Genomic DNA, 14,907 nt, shown 5'->3' on the forward strand with positions numbered 1-14,907 from the left:
TCAGATGCAAATTATTTCACCTGGGTAGGAGTCAAGAGCACTTGGGCACTGAGACTCAGTCCTCACTTAAAATGCAGTCCCTCAAATCTTAGGTCACAAAAGGAAAAACAGGTGTTTTATAATGACTTCCTGACAAGGTACAAGTGGGGAGGGGTCGATGGGAATGATGGTTGCATTACAAATGAAACAGAAACTATGAGGCCATAACAGCCATGGGCTAGTGATGTGTTTTGGTGGCAGCTGGTTAATTTGGGAAGCATGGGGAGAAATCTGGAAACAACCAGTTACTGATTAAGCTTGCTAAGAAAGAGGAACTTGTAATCTTTCTTTCTTACCAAATCAAAAACAGGACAGCCAGGATGATGGATTGAGAGTACTTCTGACTTGCTCTCTTGGGAATAATCACAATATTTTGTAGGTTACAGTAAACCCTGCATCACAGGCACCAAGATCTTTCGTGGCAAAAAAGTACCAGGTCAATCAAAGGAGGAACGTTGTCCCTTTGCGTTAGCATGATGGGGCCACGTTTGCATACTTGTAGTTATAATGCCAAAGTCACTGAAGTACAGTAAGGGTCCCACAGACGTAAATATTTGTATTAAAAATTATTTCCCACTAAGCTTGAATGTCTCCTCAAATACCTCAGACCTGATTTTGCAGGTAATGACCTGCCAAAAAGAATCCAATCCAAACACAACTTGAGAGACAGTGTTGTCATAAACCTGTTTTTAAAAGAAGGTATGCATGTCTTTAGATACTCATGGCATGGTATACTGATGCCTTGTGATATATTTAGAATAACAAACTGAAAATTATTTTGAAACTGCATAGATGTGTGTGCGCACACACATATACACCACATACACATATAGAGATTTCTAAACTGCATATATATATATGTATACATATAGTGTATATAGAATATGTATGTACTCATGTATGTATACCTATATATAGGGAGAGAATTATAGGTAAATAGATACATAGATAGATATGTGGATAGATGGATGGATGGATATAGATACATAGATAGATAGGTCACCTATATTATATATGACATGTGTTGCATAATTAAGATTCTCACTTTTAATCCAAAAGTGAGTTTATTGCTTCCAGGAATATATATTATATATAATAATATATTACAATAGACCTACATATCAAGAACACACACATACACACACACAAAACACATATCTATATACATACATGTAACATGCATATTTACATATATGTGTAATAAATGTATAGAACAGAAATGAAACATACCCATATAAACATGTATTAGAATATATAATATAATGTATAAATTCAGAATTGAAGGTATGATTTTCTCCATTTCCAGAAGAAGAATTTGAAATGTAGCTCTTTAAACGTGTTATAAGCTGTTATAAAAACCGTAAAGAATATAGCCGAAACCTCCTTCTAGACACCAAAAACTACTATCTGTTCAATACAGCACTTACTGCCCCCCAAGCCCCACATATATTTCAAGCACTTTTACTTTTTAAATTCTACATAGGAAATCCCAAAGCTCTTGTAATAGGCATAAATAGCATACCTCTTAGGGATGTCAGAAAAGGCAAGAGGATCCATAGAGATAGTTATGGAGTGTTCCAATAAAAAGAATCATGTTCAGGCACCTGGGTAGCTCGGTCAGTTAAGCATCGACTTTGGCTCAGGTCATGAGCTCACAGTTTGTGAGTTCGAGCCCCGAGTTGGGCTCTGGGCTGACAGCTCAGAGCCTGGAGCCTGCTTCAGATTCTGTCTCCCCTTCTCTCTCTCTGCCCCTTCCCTGCTTGTGCTCTGTCTCTCCCTCTCTCAAAAATAAACATTAAAAAAATGCAGACCTTCAAACTCTAAATAATCGAGTAAGGGGATATGTTCTACAAGTGACTACAAATCAAAAGTAGTTTGAATAAAAGAGACTACCAGTCAGTGTCTGGAAAGAAAAAAATAACCGCAAAGACTAAGTGCTTGCTTGCAGAGCTCTGCTTCTAGGTTAAAGTGTCTAGGAACTTAGCAAACCGCGCAATACCTGGGAATCGTGAAGGTCAGTTCTGGCAAAGTTTCGAAATGGAATTTTTGTGGGGTGATCTTAATGTGGAAACATGGTTTCTGGTGTGAGGTTTGTCACTGACACGGGCTTGCTTTCCAAGATATGGGGCTCCATGATTGGGCAGGTTTTGGTACCGCTGTTCCTGGTGTGATGCTGACATTGATAGATCAGGGCGGGTTTTTATGTTGTTTGTTTGTTTGTTTGTTTAATATAATTTATTGTCAAACTGGTTTCCATACAACACCCATTGCTCATCCCAACAACAAGTGCCTTCCTCAATGCCCAGCACCCACTTTCCCCTCTGCCCAACCCACCATCTACCCTTAGTTTGTTCTCAGTCCTTAAGAGTCTCTTATGGTTTGCCTCCCTCATTCTCTGTAACTTTTTTTTTTCCCTTCCCTTCCTCCATGGTCTTCTGTTAAGTTTCTCAAGATCCACATATGAGTGAAAACATATGGTATCTGTCTTTCTCTGCCTGACTTATTTCACTTAGCATAACACTCTCCAGTTCCATCCACGTTGCTACAAATGGCCAGATTCCCTTCTTTCTCATTGCCACGTAGTATTCCATTGTATATATAAACCACATTTTCTTTATCCATTCGTCAGTTGGTGGACATTTAGGCTCTTTCCATAGTTTGGCTGTTGTTGAAAGTGCCGCTATAAACATTGGGGTACAAGTGCCCCTATCCATCAGCACTCCTGTATCCCTTGGGTAAATTCCTAGCAGTGCTATTGCTGGGTCATAGGGTAGGTCTGTTTTTAATTTTTTGAGGAACCTCCACACTGCTTTCCAGAGCAGCTGCACCAGTTTGCATTCCCACCAGCAGTACAAGAGGGTTTCTGTTTCTCCACATCCTCGCGGGGAGTTTTTGAAACCAGTTCTGGTGTTTCATGTGGCTGTGGACAAGGAATAATCAGTCTCCCCCTGTCCCTGATTTTGAGCATAAGACCTTTGTATTCCCATAAATTTCCAATGCATGACCACATACACTCTGTTCCCTTGGTCCATTTTACCTCCCAACCCTCTGGTTCACATGTCCATATCTGAAATTGTCTATCTTGGCTCTCTTTGGCCTCCACAACTCAATGTAACCTGTGTGGGTTTCTGCTTTCAAATTTTGTCAAAATATGCCTTCTTGTGAGTATCAATTTTCCATGCAAGAATTTCAGGGGTCCCATAGTCCTTTCTATGTAAGAATTTCAGTGGTCCCATAGTCCTTTGTATAAAATTCAAAATGTAATAGGCACACAGCCATCTACAAAAAGACAAAACCAAGGACAAAAAAACCCCCCACAGAAATCTAGTAACTGAGAAATAGTGCTGCTGACACTGCTTACATGCGTGGATAACCAATCACGCCTCTCTCTAGAAAATGTTTTGCTTGTAATTTGAAGATCGTTTTTAGGTTAAGAGTTTTACGGTATTGCTAAGATGTAACTTTAATGAGCCTCTCTGTGTCTCCAAAAACCATATTCATTGATACCTTTTCTGTCTTCAATTCTTATGGTGAATGTGGGTGAAATCAATGTTTTGGAATAAAACTTCTAAACGAGGAAACAAAAGTATTTCAAAACCCTCCTTTCATTAGGAAGACAACGGATTCATATGTTGTTTGTGTTTCTGATAGACACTTATTCAAGAGAAGCTTGTGGCTTTCCATTTAGAAATGATAAAAAAAAAAAAAGTCCCATCCACCACAGGGTTGTCCTCAATACCCTTCCACTCTTCATCTTCAGTTAATATGCCAAATTCTTTGTCCAGCCCTGGCCAGGAGGAGCACAGGCTACCTTTATCAGTGCCTCCTGGGCTTAGGGGTGGCCATGGGACCACATTCAGGACAATGTAAGCGTGATTCAGTGATAGCCAGGAAACGTCCTGGAAACAGAGATGTGATGAAGGATCCACCCAGATCTAACTTGGATCCATCCATATCTAACCATAGGTTATGCATCAGTCTTAAACCATGAAAACACACCGGCAGGGGAAAAGGCAGAAGAATCTTTCATGGTGATGCCATCCCCTTCCATGCACTCCCAGGGAAAATATCTCCAGCTGCTTAATGGTGGTAGCTACTATTCTTTCTGTCCAAAGCACTGGATGTGTAGCACTTTTTGCAATTCTAAGCAATGCAAATCCAGTTTTAAATACAGTTTCTATCTTAAAATGGTAAAAGGAATTCTCCCGTGTTCAGTTGACCCTTGAACAATGCCAGGGGTAGGGGCACTGACCCTGTGTGCAGTCAAAACCCCGTGTATAACTTTGGACTCCCCTAAAACTTACCTATTAATAATAGCCTACTGTTGACCAGAAGCCTAACCAATAAGTCAATCAACACACATTTTGCATGTTATATGTATAATATACTATATTCTGACAATAAAGTAAGCTAAAGAAAATGTGATGAAGAGAGGGGAAAGTGGGTGATAGGCATTGAGGGGGGCACCTGTTGGGATGAGCACTGGGTGTTGTATGGAAACCAACTTGAAAATACATTATGTTTAATATAAAAAAAAGAAAAGAAAATGTGATGAAGAGAATCATAAGGGCTAGAAAACACATTTACAGTTCTGTACTGTATTTATAGAAAAAATATCCCCATACAAGCGAACCCACGCAGTTCAGATCTGTGTGGTTCAAGGCTCCACTGCATTTTTCTTCTAAAGTAATTTATTACAGCCTATGTTTCTATGGCTACAGTTGAATAAAACTGGTTTCACGTGGTTTCAACACACATGTGATATCCACACCGTGTGATATAATGAACATAATGCATATTTATGGAAAGACAATCATCCCTGAAATTTCTGGAATCTGAATGCTCCATTGTGGGAGATCTATTTTAAAAAAATGACTGCAGTTCAGACATACTCTATTTTCAGAAGCAGAATTCAAATGGTATGCTTTGTAACTTCTTACTTCTGTAATCGATATTGGCAATGTCAACTCTTCCGATATTTGTGTAGGACAGGTAGGTAAATGTTTGGGATTTCAGGCCAGTGTGGCATCAGGTACGCAGAATGACATTTTTTTTTTTTTAAATAAAAATGTGCTCTAGATGTAAAGCTGATGTAGGGTAGAGAAAAAGATGTCTTTCTTATACATGCAAGAGTGTTGCTGTGTCTGTTTGGTTAAACTATTGAAATAAGCAGTATAAACTGTCTTTAAATATCACGCCTGACAAGGATTGGAGGTGATTCAAAGGATTAGAGGAAGCTCAAAATGTTTACAGTCCTTTCTCAGAGGCCAGCAGGTGGACACACACATGATGCCCCACTTTGCAGAGGTTCAGCTAGGGGTGAGAAGGCAGTGGCAATGCAGCATAGCACTACAGAGCATCTGTGTGGCTTTGGAGAGAAGGTGGTTATGTGACCAGGTCTGGAAGAAGGAGTCTACACTTGCCTGGCATTGAACTTTTTCAGCCAACCCCTTTTCTTTGAGCTGCTACGTGCTCTCATCCACCTTCTCCCAGATTCCAACTCAATCAATCTTACTGCTGCCTTTGCACTGTGTTCATGGAGCCTAAGGCATGGATGTCCCCAGGAAATGGAAGAGAATGAAAAGATATGCCAAAGAAGGACATGCGTGGGTGTTATAAAGAGGGTGGTAAATGCATATTTATGATGTGATTGAATATGTTAATTAATCGATTGTGCAAGTAGTTAGTGGGAAATATTCCGCTGTTACCCAGCAGGGCCTATTTTGAGGCATTGCAAGGGGACTGAATATGAGGGCATTTGCAGATGCCTCGTTAAACATAGCAAATTGAAAACTTATTTCCCATGAACCCACAAAAAAGAATGTGTAAGTAAGAGGCAAATTTTTTCAAGACAAAAATAGGACAGCAGATGACCACGTGTTAAGATTTCAACAAAGTAACACAAGCTGGAAAGCAGATGGATGAATCCTAATGTCTCCAGATTGGAGAAACTCGGAACGCCTCATCCTCGGGAGAGTAAAACTAGGAAATAGGACAACTCTTGACCCTAAATGCCAGAAATGCTTGGAAATTGGTGAGACCGGAAGCCTCTGGTGGTGAGGGGTCAGGTGGAGATAAAGCAGGGCTTTCCTGAAGAATGAAATCTCCCAGCCCCAGTCCCTCCCACGCGGCTGCAGAATCACCTCTTACTGGGCCTGGCGGGGACCTAGGGGAAATCGTGTATCTCTTGAGGGGACTCCATTCTTCCAGACACCAGCTACGGCTCGTGGGGCAGGGTGGAGTCATACAGAAAACGGGCGCATTAAGGGAAAGTCACACACCACATGCTGAGCAGCTCAGCCACTTTCCACACTGGATTCTCAAATTGCTGACAGCAGGGGTTAAAATATTTCTCTCTAGGAAAACTGAGAAGTCCAGAGGAAACAGAAACAGATACTGATATTTACATGTCCCCACTGAAAACACATGTCCCCAATTGAAGTGTTAAGTCTCAATGACTTAGCAAAATCTCTCCAGTCACATACACATTCCAGTCTGTTTTGGTGCAATGAAGGATCAGCCTTAATTGGTGGTACTCTACCCAACGGGAGAGAGACAGACGAAGAGACTGCTACAACAGTCGTTCTCAAAGTATGGTCCAAGAGCACCTGGGGTTGCACCGAATCGAAACTCTTCATAAAAATAATGGGACTTGACTTACAGTTTGCATCCCTTTTTAAAAAAATTTTTTGAGAATGTACTGAGATGCTTACCACAAGTTTATGTGGCTTTAGATGTCACAACAGGCAAAATGCAAAAGGCAATATCAGGCCCCAGGTGTGTTTCAGGAAGCTAGACATTAAGAAGAGTTGCAGGAATGTAAGTAAGACGTTGTGTCTATTCTAGTTTTCTCTTTTTTGGAAAGCAGTTATTTCTAAAAGTATTCCATTAAAAACACAGATACCACATTTATTTTTGTGATTTAAAACTAAATAAATGAAGAATGGTTTTAGAAAGCCTTAGTTGTAATTTCGAATATGGTAAATACTGATGGATACTCACCTGTAACACGTATCTGTGTAGTGCACAGATAGATCATGCACATGTATCGCAAAGGTGGGGAGTGATCTTGCAAGTGGTGATTTTCACTTACCTGGTCTCAAGGTTTTCATCCTGTCACCGTAGAGAGACACAAAACTCTTTTTGCCTGGTAAGAATGTGCCGCAAGAGGCTGTCTTTAACTTACATTTGGTAATTTCCCTGTGTGTGTGTGTGTGTGTGTGTGTGTGTGTGTGTGTATTCACACATATACGTCCATATATATACACCATATATATATATATATATATATATATATTTATATAATATATGTATATGCATCATGTATATTCATGGGGAAAGACAGGTAGATTGATGATATAGATAGATAGATACAGTAGATTATAGATGATTTAGATAGGTGGGTAGGTAGGTAAATAGAAAGATAAATAGATGATAGATGACAGATATGACAGATTATGGATGCTTTAGATAGGTAGGTAGATAGGTAATGGATGATGAGCATAATCCCCATGATATCCTGTTTCCTCCTCAAAACTTCTAGATAATTTCACAGAAATGGATGTATCATAATAAGACAGCATGTTTTACAGCTGTCTCCCCACCCCAATTTCTCATGTATTACTTCATTAGATCCATTTGTTAATTTCTCCTTAACAGGCAACTTGGCCACTATTGGGTCTCATCTCTGAAATGTGCAATAACAATGGTGAGCACATAAATTAGGTCAGCGTCTCTATGTCTGAAAGCAGTGTGCAGGCGATGTGTTAACTGGTTCAGAAAAGATGGATGTTAGCTCTTCACGTCACGAAGCGTTTGCACCATCTAATAACCCATCCAAAGCTTTGTTTTCACGTGATCTTTTCCCCAAAGTGCTGTGATATTTCCAAGCCTAACCCCTGCAATAAAAGCAGGAATGTCCCTCCTGTCTTACAGGCCTTCTGTCCCTAGCTCCCTAGGTTCAGATCAAGAAGCAAACACATTTCCCAGTTAGAAAGCACAATGTAATTTGAGATATAGAACGGAACCTATTCCAAGACTAAGAAATTAATGCCCACACCCAAAGGCACAAAGTAATTATTTTCCAAAGAGTGTGCCTGCTAATCCATAAATGCCAGATGCACAGAACTTCAATAAGAGTTGCTACGGAGAAGGAATATTAAACAACTCTTTGTACCTATTAAATCCTGCCCTTGTCCTATGCCACATGACGCAACGTTCTATAAACATCACAGCAACTCTCTCAAAAAAGCAGACCCAGCCGCCTCACTTGTCTATATTTTAATTCAGCCATTTATGGCTTCACCCACTTGTTAAGGCTTTGTTTATGATCAGCTGCTGCTGGGAATCAGAATCTGAGGAGGTGCACGAAAGAGACAAAAGAAAAATAAAGTGGAGTCGATAGGAAGGTACAGGTGAGCAGGGAGAATAGCATTGCGCTCTCCTCTCTCGGTATGCATGGTTTAGACTCTCACAGGTCACGTAGATTTCCAGCTCCCTAATGGCTAATGTGGGCTCCTTTAGCATCTCTTTCTCGACAGTCAGATGGTGAACCAGGTTACCTTTATGGCTGGTAGACCATAGCCAGATGGTCCTGTTTTCACCCACATCCCTTTCCAAAAGATAGCTGCAGACATCCACGGGCCCGAGAGATTTTCTCCCTTCACCTGTGCCCAGTGACTGACCGATGTATTGCTGTAAGAACTGAGACCTCTCGCCTCAAGCAGAACAGACTCTGAGCTGCAATCCACACTCCTGAGCTCCCCGTGGGGCCGGGCTGGGATTCCTTGGCCTCTCACCTGCCCATTCTGCTCCCATCACTTTCTGACAAGATTCTCCTGTGACCACCCCATGCTACAAACCTTGGGCTTGTACAACAAGCCCTGTCTCAGCTTCTGCTTCTAGAAGGCCTGAGCAGTATTTCAACACTAGGATGATTACCACCTGCTGCTCCAACAGCTCCCAGGGTTACCTTGAAGAGTCAGCCATTCCCTGTGTGGTCCCTCCGGCTTTGTGGTGACAATCAGCGGAGGAAGGCACAAAGCCCAGCAGAGATGTGCTGTGCTGTGTTGGCTTCTGATGCTCCACCATGCGCCTCTGAATTGGCTCCGTGAAGACAAAGCCCACAGCGATGCTGCGGTGGGTCACGCCCAGCCCCGTTCTCCTGATGCCTTTCCTGCTCTGCATCCTCCCATGGAAAGGGGAAGGAGTCTCTGTCTCCGATTCTGCTACCCTGATGTGAAAATATTCTTGCTCTTGGAAGCACTGGCCAGGTTCTTCCATACTTTCTACTCAGGAACTGGTCAACATGCCAGGTGGGACAGATGGCTGTTCAGACCACTCGCCATTGGTACAACGTGGATGTCTGGGTGAGTCCATTCTCAAGAGCTCCTAGAACTCTGCTTCACGTTCATCCCAAATGGGGCTCTACTGTAGCGAGAGATTTCTAAAGACAGCAAGTCCTTCTGGCTAAATGAAAAACAAAAGAGCTTCTTCCAAAAGCAGGGCACAGTAAAAGGAATCTCCAGGAGAAAATAAGAGTGTAGAGCACTGGTAACTTATGAGTGTTCTTTAGCCACTGTTTGCACTGCACATAGGCACGTGGTTGAAAGGCTATGGGCAACACATGGCCCTACCCCTTCTTCCTGTAACACGAGGGCAGGTGGAGGAGTAGAGCAGACACAGTCTTCTCCACCTGGCCTCGAGACATGCCGAGAGAGCACAAGGTCCTAGGGTAAGCAGGGTTTACAGCGAGCTGGGATCTCCCTTCTGCACTGTAGAGACAAACAGAAAACTTGCATTTAAAACCGTATGTGTGCCATTCAATAAGACATTCAAAAATATAGACAAGACAGCATACTAAAACATTTTATAAGGCATGCATGTCTTAACAAAGTTTAGCAGAATATATAGGGGAATATTAGGAAAGAAAGCATGCCTGATCAAAACCAATAAGCAAAGTTAAGATAGCAGGTCATATGTATCGGGATTGCGGCTACATGTTCATCATCTGCAAGTTCTCACCAATGTTTTAAGACATAAGTCAATGCTTGACGGAAAATAAGGACCCATGTTCTTGAAATCGAGTCCAAAAATATTATCAGTTCCCATGAAGAGCCCATGCAACTCAATGAGGACTATCCTAAAGCTACCACATACGAACTGGTTTCTTGTGGGCCATTTCTCAGAATGTTCAACCAATCGTCTAAGGTCACAATTACAAAACATGGCTAATGAATGAAATGATTCAGAAGCCAGACTCATATGGAATATGCTTCCCTACAGATAATTCATGCCAGGTTATCTATCAGGATGCCTGAAGCCAAGAAACGTGCAAATGCGCACACACACACACACACACACACATTACACATACACTACACATATATACACATACTACACATACACATTGTACACTAGAAACACATTGCATACACATTACACGCACATTAGGCATTTCTACACATAACACACTACATATGTACACATTACACACGTTACACCTACACACACACTTTGGAAAGCTGGAGTTGTGCTTCTGGAAAGGCACAGGTGGATGCTTCTGGTTGAGAAGCAATGCTTTGGAACAATACACAGGTTGTGCAATTCCAGAGTGGACTCTGAATTCACGATAAATAATGCAGTGACTCTGGGCATGACGTGTCAACCCTTGGCGAAACCTTAAGTACACTGGTTTATGTCTTAATCACGCTGTAGCATTCCCTCTCCTCCAGGAAAGACTAAAGTGTTGATCCATTTATGAGAGGGATTGCGGGAGCGCCTGGGTGGCTTAGTCGATTAAATGTCCAACTCTTGATTTCGGCTCAGGTCATGATCTCACGGTTTGTGGGTTCGAGCCCCACACTGGACTCTGTGCTGCCAGCTCAGAGCCTGCTTGGGATTCTCTCTCTCTCTCCCTCTCTCTCTCTGCCCTTCCCCTGCTTGTTCTCTCAAAATAAATGAATAAACTTAAAGAAAAAGAATGATTCTATTGGATGCACAGCATTGTACCTCTAGGCCAGGAGAATGATACAGAGCTGGTGTCAAATGTCCATATTAGCAGTGGGGTATGGATGTTACAGGTTCTCTAAGCTTGACACAGGACTCAAAAATTAGAAAAAGTTTCACAGGTTTGGCACCATAGAAACATACATTTCTGGGATCTGGCATAGCATGCGGTAAAGTGTCAGAAAAATAATACGTATTATAAACACACACGAGATGCTATTCACCTAACATGTATCTATCACTATATCAAAGTAATATCAGTTTTATGGGGAGTTCTAATTATTTTACAAAACCAATGTAGTCACGGTATGACTAATCAAGGGTGAATGCCCATCTCCCCGCATAGTTAATCAAAGATTTATATTTTCTATTTCTTATTTTGCCAATGTGATAAGCTAAAAAAATGGTTCCGTGTCTGTGTTTATTTGCCTCTTTTTTAAATTACTAGTGTGACTAGCCATTTGTCATAGCTTCTTTTACCATTTAAATCTGTTCTGTGGATACATTTTATTGTATTTTAAAATTATTACTGTGGTCATATCAGTATACATGTTACTTCCTTGTTTGAAGCACTCATTTTAAAAAAAAAACACACATGAAAATGGGCCCACTGTTCCTTCTATGTGTTGAAATGATAAAAGAGACAAGACGACGATTTCAGTTTTGTTTCTTTGTTTACAGTTTCTGGCTTTTATAGAGTCAAGATGGTCCTTGATATCATGAATTTTGCCATCTAACACCATGATTTTTATGATTCTCTGCTGTCATGTCAAGCTTAGGAAGGCTGTTCCACTCCAAATGTATAAAAATATCATTCCTCTTTTCTCCGCATGATTTTTTTTTGAGTTTTTTTGTTTGCGTGTTTCTTTTGTTTTTAAGAATTAATATCTTATTTATGCAGGTAGCGTTCTATCTTTATACTAGCCCCCAGCCCCCAGTAGATAGCCAGATGTTCTAACACTGTTTATGGAAATGGTTGGCTGATTGGATGTGATCTGATGTATGATAACTGCCTTATATGCACGGATCTGCCTCTAGAGTTAACATCGTGTTCTTTAATGCTGTATTTCTCTCTGCCCCAGTTACCCACTATTTCCACTACAGTTAGTAGGGAAGAACCCACTAATATTTGAGGGCAATAGTCCTACCTTACATTTCTGTCTCAAATCCTTTTTTTTCTTAATTATCATAGCATATTTCTCAACCCCAATATGCGGGACCCAGTTTGGTTAAGTTATGCCAAACCTCCTGTCCCTTTGTTTGAACCACATCCCATTTATAGATTAATTTAAGATGCATGGGTATCTTGAGCTTAGCATTTCAAAGCCACAAGAAAAAAAAAAAACAAAGCAGTGGTTTAAAATAATAAATATCCCAGAAGAATTTGGTAAGGGCACACTGTTTACATTTCCAATATGAGATTCTCTGGACTCTGCTCTTTTCCTGAATTATTTTTAAGCCACGGGAGCCGTAGGATATTCTGATGATACATGGTCTCATGAGGGAAGCTGAATTTCGCACGGGCTGCTTTACATCAGACCTGAACCAGTAAGATTTAGTAACTGATCTTGCAAGGAAAGAACATTATGCATTAATTGACTTCTGCAGGCTTTTCATCTGTGTTGTCTCCATTGCAAACAGCTGGTGTAGCAGGTGGTATACTAGAATGTGTACAATGGTGGAGAGTATGAACTCAAATTTTTCTTAAATAAAACAACTAACGGTAGATATCCCAGATCCTAGCTACCGTGGTATAGAGAGAGCACTTAAAATGATGAAAAAGGCATGCGACAATTTAATTCCTTGGCTTTCAAAAGCTGACTTTGCCTTGTTATCAATATCAGATTCAAAATTAATCAGTATTGTTCTCTCTTTAAACACATGTAAACAAAATGAGACTGATGGAAATAGACATGTAGAAAGCATGAATGATTTCTGTATACACCTGGCTGAGAACCAGGTCTCTGGACGTTCCCCCCCTCCCACACCCCAATCTACTGCAGTTTTATTCTCAATGGAAACAAAGTTGTGGGAACATCATTAAACAAAACTAACATACCTAAGCAATGGTGTGGTGTTTATCTAAAGGAAGGGCTTCATGGGGTGCCGGCATGGCTCAGTCGGTTAAGCATCTGACTTCAGTTCAGGTCATGATCTCGCGGTTCATGGGTTTGAGCCCCACATTGGGCTCTGTGCTGACATCTCCGAGCCTGGAGCCTACTTCAGATTCTGTGTTTTCCTCTCTCTCTCTCCCTCTCCCACTTGTGTTCTCTCTGTCTCTCAAAAATAAACATTAAAAAATATTTCAAAAAATAAAGGAGGGGCTTCATCAACTTCCAGAAAATCACTCAATTTGCTGAGTTTTAACAAGTCATTGCCTCTGTATCCTGCATAAAAATATTTCTCTAAAGTCAACACACACACACACCTTAGAGGAAAGAAAGCTCATTCTTCTGACATTGCCAGTTTTCCAAAATGAATATTTCACTTTTGAGTATTAATAACAGTGTCAAGTTGTTAAGCCTCATTTTGGTAAAGGAATGGTTAATGAATATTTTATGTTTGCTCTATGGGGCCACAGCATGTGTTTCTAGATGTTTATTACAGAATGTCACAAAATGGGAATCTCCATTTGTGGGAGATTTGAAAATATCTTGCCACAAAATTGATGCAAAGACTACTTCCTCATAAATTCTAAAGACTCCACAGTAATAGAGGAACAGATATTGTTGTGTTCAGATCGCAGAGGTCAGAGCAATTCAAAAGACTCTGTATCTGATCTGTTCTAGAGTATTCTATGATCTCCAAGGACACACACATCATGTCTTCCATTATATCACTAGGTCACTCATGACCTTGTGTGCTATCAACTCAAATAAAAACACAAAGCTACCAATGGGAATGATGGGTTTGTTCTGTCCTTTGCCAAGGTAGCAATGATGCTATATCCACCTATTTGTATACCATCCCCAGAAATGTCTCTTTCTCTTTCTCTTTCTCTCTCTGTTGAACCATTCCCTTGTCACACTGTCAGTCAAAACCCACATTGTCTCTGCATGCTGAGAGTTTTTCCAGCCCCTATTCTGGATCTTTTCTTTGGCCTTCTTCCACCCCCTTTGCTGTGTCAGAAATGTGATTGTTTTGTGAAGACAGATACATAAAGAGAATACATAAAGTTGAATCTTTGCATAAGGCAACAGGTATGGAACATATGAAACTCCCATAATGCAAATATGTATGAGGTTGAACATGATGATATACTACAACAATTCATCTGATTGGAAAAAGAAGATGTTCGTTTCTCATCAAAAATGTTCAGAATATGTCTCCTTCCTCTTCCTACCTACATGTATTTCACTAGCAAAGATACTCCTTAAGCTAAGATTGTATCTTTGATATTAGTTTTTTTGCTTTGTTTTGTTTTCACGGGAGGAGGAAGATCTCAGGCAAGAAAGTCTATAAATAGGCTTCAATGTAATTGCATGCCATTTTAATTGAAGCTGTCGTCATCTCTACAATAAAATTACTACTTTACAAAATATAAACTATGTATTCCAGTAACTATCAATCCCACCGACAACCTTGTTAGTAAATGCAAGAATTTACCTAGATCATCTCTCCCTGCAATTCTTATTCTATTCATAGAGGCCCTCATGGCACTGATTAGGACCCATGTCAGGGAAATTTTCTCCAAGTCTCTTGTTCTGCCCTCATCTTCTTGTTGTCGTTGCTATTTTTGCAATGGTGGCTCTGTTCTTAAACCACGGCATAAGCTCTGATTGACTTGAGAATGAAGACATTTTGTAACACTGCGTCTCAGCCAGTTAGCCTTCATGAACTTTTATCGAGACTTCATTGCCA

Source organism: Acinonyx jubatus, chromosome X (genome assembly GCF_027475565.1).
Source record: "Acinonyx jubatus isolate Ajub_Pintada_27869175 chromosome X, VMU_Ajub_asm_v1.0, whole genome shotgun sequence".
NCBI lineage: Eukaryota > Metazoa > Chordata > Mammalia > Carnivora > Felidae > Acinonyx > Acinonyx jubatus.